This window comes from Lissotriton vulgaris, chromosome 2_1 (assembly GCF_964263255.1).
Source record: "Lissotriton vulgaris chromosome 2_1, aLisVul1.2, whole genome shotgun sequence".
Classification (NCBI taxonomy): domain Eukaryota; kingdom Metazoa; phylum Chordata; class Amphibia; order Caudata; family Salamandridae; genus Lissotriton; species Lissotriton vulgaris.
In genome coordinates this window covers 861182587-861187916 of record NC_141687.1, presented here as the reverse complement: position 1 = coordinate 861187916, position 5330 = coordinate 861182587, and the positions used below count along the sequence as shown (strand labels likewise).

The following is a 5330-nucleotide window of genomic DNA, read 5'->3' as shown; positions in this document are numbered from 1 at the left end:
CTCCCCCGCCTAATGCCTCGAACACCCTGTGTTTACACTTCTGGGTGTTGGTGACATTTGGAGGTGGAACCATATTTGCATCGACTGGATCACGGGGAGTAAACCTGACACCTTCCAGACCAACCCCATTGAGTGTTGTTGTGAATGGATTTATAGTGACCAGCAAGGCTCTCGGGTATCTGGCTACAGAGACCTTATGTTGAATATCGTTATCAATAATTCCACACAGGCCCTGTACTGTCGCATTCTTTCTTTCCACAGTTGTCGATGATATATTCTTACTCTGCTTGACAAAGAACCATTGCTAATGTGAAAGAACTTCAACCGAATTAGTAGTTATACTTTACCATTTGTTAGGCTACAATGTGGCACTGCTCTACTGTACTTCTGTCACCTGCTATATTCTCAGTTGTACCGTTGAATTGCTCAGGAGGACAAACCAGATTTCATTTTCTTTTTTTTCATAGGCATGCAACTGCCACTGTGTCACACCACTAGTACCACCGCTATGAGGAAATTTTATCCGACCAAGATTGCCAACGTTATTCGGTGTTTCCCGTGGAGCCAGCCCTGGGCCTAGCCCTACTTTCAAACACAAATTACAGGTAAGATAAGCGTTTGGTGGTTTGGGGGTATAATGGAGTATTAGTACGAGAGACGAGAGACTGAAGGTAGTACTACTAAAGTCCTAGGACTCTTGGATTCACTTCACTTAGTCTGTGAGAGGCACTTAGTGTTGAAAACATTTGGGCATTTACACTTAAAGGAAGAAAATGGAACTAAACTTTCAGGAAAACAGTCAACGTTAAACCCCCACCCACCAGGCAAGCAGTAAAAAACAGGTATGCTCAGATAAAGTTTGAAAAAGTATATTTATATCCCTAACAAAATAATCTCCCGCAAGACCCTCCCTAACCCCAACGATTGTCCTTCAAAAGTCCCCAAAAACCCAACTCCCAATTCCCACCCCCCAAAAGTCTCTAAAAAAGGGGCAAGGGACACTATGGGTGGATGCTGTTAACTTTTTGGGCCAGGGCATCATGCTCCTCGCGGAGCAAGGCGAGCTCCTGCTGAAGGCGGGACACCATCAGGGTAGTGCGGCGCAGGCGTGCCTTCACTGCCTTGCAGGTGCAAGGCCTGTGAGAAGCAGCTGTTGGCCTTGCTGCTCGGCGGTGGCGTTTGCCTTTGGCAGCCCGGCTCAGTCTCGGTGGACCACTGTGCTGGGTGGCAGCCCGTGGGGCCACGGAGGCCGATGCAGACGACGTTGTCGTAGTTGTCGACTGCACACTTTCCACGTCCTCCAGGGCCACCAGCCGCCGATATTCCGCAACAGTGGCCTCGATCCTCCGTTGCCGGGCCGCTCTAGCCAGCTCCTTCCTCCTTGTTCGTTTGGAAGGAGAACCTATATGAAGAAAGAAAGACATAGTCTGTAACCAATGCTCTTTAAGATTAACTCAATCATTCAGCAGAAATTTGTGCTGCAGTACAACTAGCAACTTGCAAGCGCATTACATAACTATTGAGGCCAGTATCTATCTAACCTCACACTTCTTCATCCTTGCTCTAACATTAGTGGGAGTTTAAGGAACAAATTCTATGAGCACTGTGGACTTCCATTGGAGTCGACTATGAAAGTACACCAGTCTTATTCTTCTTCTTATCTCTTGTTTTGGAAAATTGGTACGTTATTTTCTGCAAGCCGGCATAATGCCAGCGCGGTAAACTTGCACCCGAGAAAAAGAGACGCACGCCATGAGGAGTGACCTAGACTTGCGTTGCCGTTGCGTTACTGTACCCGTCCAGTACATGCAGGTGGTGAATCTCTTACTTTTCTATTACGGGTGGCACTGAGAATACTCTGTTACAACTCAAGGGCTACTGCTTAATTAATTTAACTTTCACCCTACAGTGGAAATGAGTACTAGAAATGGAAAATTGAAGAAGATAAATAATCTGATTATCTATCACTTCACATGGGATGTTTTTGCTTATATATGGGATGACTTTAGGTGCTTTGCTTTTTATTGAGTGACCAGTGATACATCCACACATGAATGACTGAGTACTACTAAACTTATTAAGAGAGGTAGGGAGTGGCCACCATAATAACCGGATCTATGCAGTGCTTGCAATACAAACTACTGCTACTATTTATGGTAGTATTTGGACAAAATTAAAAGTTCTTTTCCTTGCCTTTCCTACACTGGAACGGACGTGCGGGTGCAGTGTTACATGCTCTTCAAAGTTACACTTAGTTCATCCACTGACCATCTACTCTCTCTAGATCATGGGTACTCACAAACTTTCTCTCAGGGGCTACATTTACAGTGTAGTTTGGGGCCGAGGGCCGCACTGGTGGGGGCGGAGTCAGAGGGGGCGGGGCTAAAGCAAAACGATAACTTGTGACCATGAGGTTGCACACAGGTCCCTGCAGCAGATGCCCTCATCCACTGAGCCACCAGACCCAGCATTTACATACATCTCTCTCCCTCCTGCTCTCCCTCCTGCCCTCCCTCCATCTCTCTCTCCCTCCTGCCCTCCCTCTCCCTCCCCCTCTGTCATCTCACTGTGTGTGTGTCTATCTGTGTCAGCCTTCAGCCCGGGTTGAGACCGCTTCCTCAACGCGCACACACAGACAACAACACCAAAGTACTTAACAGGTCTTTAAAAGACCATTAACATATTATTGAGGCTTTGTTTGTTTTAGCGCCCCTGCTTCTCCACCCTGACAATCACTGCTTGCCCGGCCCCACAGAGCAGAGGCTTTGTTCTATTTCACCTCTTTGTGGCCTTGCATCTCCACTCTGCTCTGTGGGGGCCGGGGGAGCAGTGATTGTCAGAGTGGAGATGCAGGGGCGCTAACAGGTGAAATACAAAAAAGCCTCTGCTCTGTGGGGGCCGGGGGAGCAGTGATTGTCTGCAAGGTCTGCGCACCGCCAACGAAGGCTTGCCGGGCCACCACCGGCCCGCGGGCCGTACTAGGAGTACCCCTGCTCTAGATACACATATGCTATCTAAGAGTCAGATAGTAGCATGATCCAGGTATATGGACACATACAGTTTCTGTGTCACCCACCCAGGCTGTTGTCCTTCCACCCATCATTACTTCATCATTCACCCAGCCATGCATCTCATATTCTTGCCTTCCCAGCTAGTCTTCAATCTCAATAAGTAAGGAATATATAAGAGCTTACCTCTGGCCGCCACCACCACCGTCTCAACTCTCACAGCTGCCGCCGCCGCCTCCTCCCCTGAAGAATCGCCCTCCGCCTCCGTGTCGAGCACCACCACCTCCACACTGGCCCCGCCACCAGATGTTCCACCTATAAAGTACATTTAGGAATGTTAGAATAAAGCACTCACTAGTCACTAGTATTTGGTCTAGGAATGAAGACATGTGAAAACAATGTAATTTGTGACTGTCTACGTTAAACTTAAAAAAAATGTCCCTTTTTCCAGGGAAGGTTGTCTTGCTGCACTTTTAGGCACAACTGATGAAATCTGTTTTTTTAACACGCACCATTTTTCTCCACACAGACAGAAGATGGACTTCTAACAACAAGATCAAGTTGAAACCAGGTGAGAGCTCGGCTCGACCACAAGAAATGTCTTCAATTAATCGTCAGCACTAACCACTTTTCCATTATCAGTTAAACGTTTAGTTTTATTATGACTTCATTTTAATAAATGTGTTTACTTTTAATAAAGCTTTTAAACTTAAATACAATCTGTGTTTTTTGGTCCAGACTAGAGTGACTGAGCGAAAGGTTTTGCAATTTTTGCAAGCATGAGTCCAGATAGAACAGTTCAAAAGACATTATGGACAATCCCAGAGGACTGCACTAAGTTGATAGAGCTATTGCTGACTAGAATCATGGGAGTTTCGCCAACCGTGCAATCTTAGTTAGCTACACAGACAGACTAATAAGAATAATCTAGTAATACCACAGGGAGTCATAGTAGAGGCAGGATAAGAATTTAGATACAGTCTACAAGAAGAGCAAAGACAATTTTGAAAAAAGTCAAATGAGGAACGCTAGGAAAAATGGGTACTAGTCTAAAATGAAAACTTACTGGGGCCAGCAGAGGAGCCCTCGCCTGCCCGATCCTGGCCCTGTTGATGAACAGCATCCGCCGCCTGCTGCTCCTGTGTCCTCCTCTCGCCCCTGGGGGGAGCTGACGTACAACATGAAAGAAAGAACAGAAAACATGGATGATTGTTGCTTGTCAATGTCAACCAAATCAAACATTTCAAAAGAACAATAACAAAATATTTCTGCGAAATTATATTGATTATGGTTACTTTTCATTTATTTGCGGACCTGTGACTTCGAAAGTCACGTAACTCACTAAACAAAGTACTGAAACGTTCACCTAGGACTGGCAGGCAGCAGTCCGCAGGCAAGACGCAAAGTGACAGACAAACTCCATTGTGATTTCAGTCAGATCAGTGACAACACTAACAGTTGCCTGCTACATTACCAGTCATTTAAATAGTCAAACTATCAATCCACCGCCACTATTTTTCTTATTGTCAGGGTTACAAAGGAAGGGGCAGATTTAAGCCCTTGCGGCTCTTTTGCGCCGTTCTTGCGTGACTTTTGTGACGCAGCAGCTAAACAAAAAAGGGCGCCATGGTGCGGCGTATAATATTATAACAACGTGACGCGTTTGGGAGATGCATCCCGTTATAAAGCCCTGCGCCATCAGGGGGCGTTCCGGCGCAAGGGAGGGCATTCCTGCGCTGGAACACATCCTAATAGTGGCTGAGGGAAATCTACAAAATATCAATCAGTCACCTTTAGGACAATGATGCGTCACACAAACCCTGCACCTGCTTGAAGCAGACGTACGGCTTGACCCAGCATTGGGGAGATAGGGTACCCCAGAGCATTGATGGAGCTGCGCCATCGTTGCGACGCAACTCCAGCAGTAAAGCTTCGGTGACGTTTTGGGCCCATGGTGCGCCGCATTGCAAATACGGCGCACCATGTTTGGTGGTGGTAGCGGGCCGCACAATTAATGGCGCATCCCTGCTACTTTGCAGGGATGCGACGGTAATTGCAATTCTGCCCCTTAGGGGCATACTTACTTACGCGTTCTGGCGCATCTCCAGAGATGCGCCAGATCAAATGCGTCACGCAAAACTACCCTTGCGACACGGCAGATGTGCCTCATTTACAATGCGGCGCGCCCTGGTGCAAGGGTAGGCACTTGCGTGAGGCATCTCGTCACGTAAGAGCGGCGCAGCGCTGGAGTCACGTCGCCAATGCAATGCAACTCCAGTAATGCTCAGGGCCACCCAATACTTAACATGCTGTGTCAGTCCT

General features: G+C 47.3%; 1 long non-coding RNA gene across 1 annotated transcript; it reads right to left on the bottom strand.

Moving 5' to 3' along the window:
• Nucleotides 1-1242: 1242 nt before the first annotated feature.
• LOC147731307 (uncharacterized) lies at nt 1243-4181 on the bottom strand. The gene is made up of 3 exons (XR_015308626.1): nt 4075-4181; nt 3195-3323; nt 1243-1402 (listed from the first exon to the last, which is right to left on the bottom strand). It is a non-coding gene; the product is annotated as an uncharacterized LOC147731307 (long non-coding RNA).
• Nucleotides 4182-5330: the final 1149 nt, after the last annotated feature.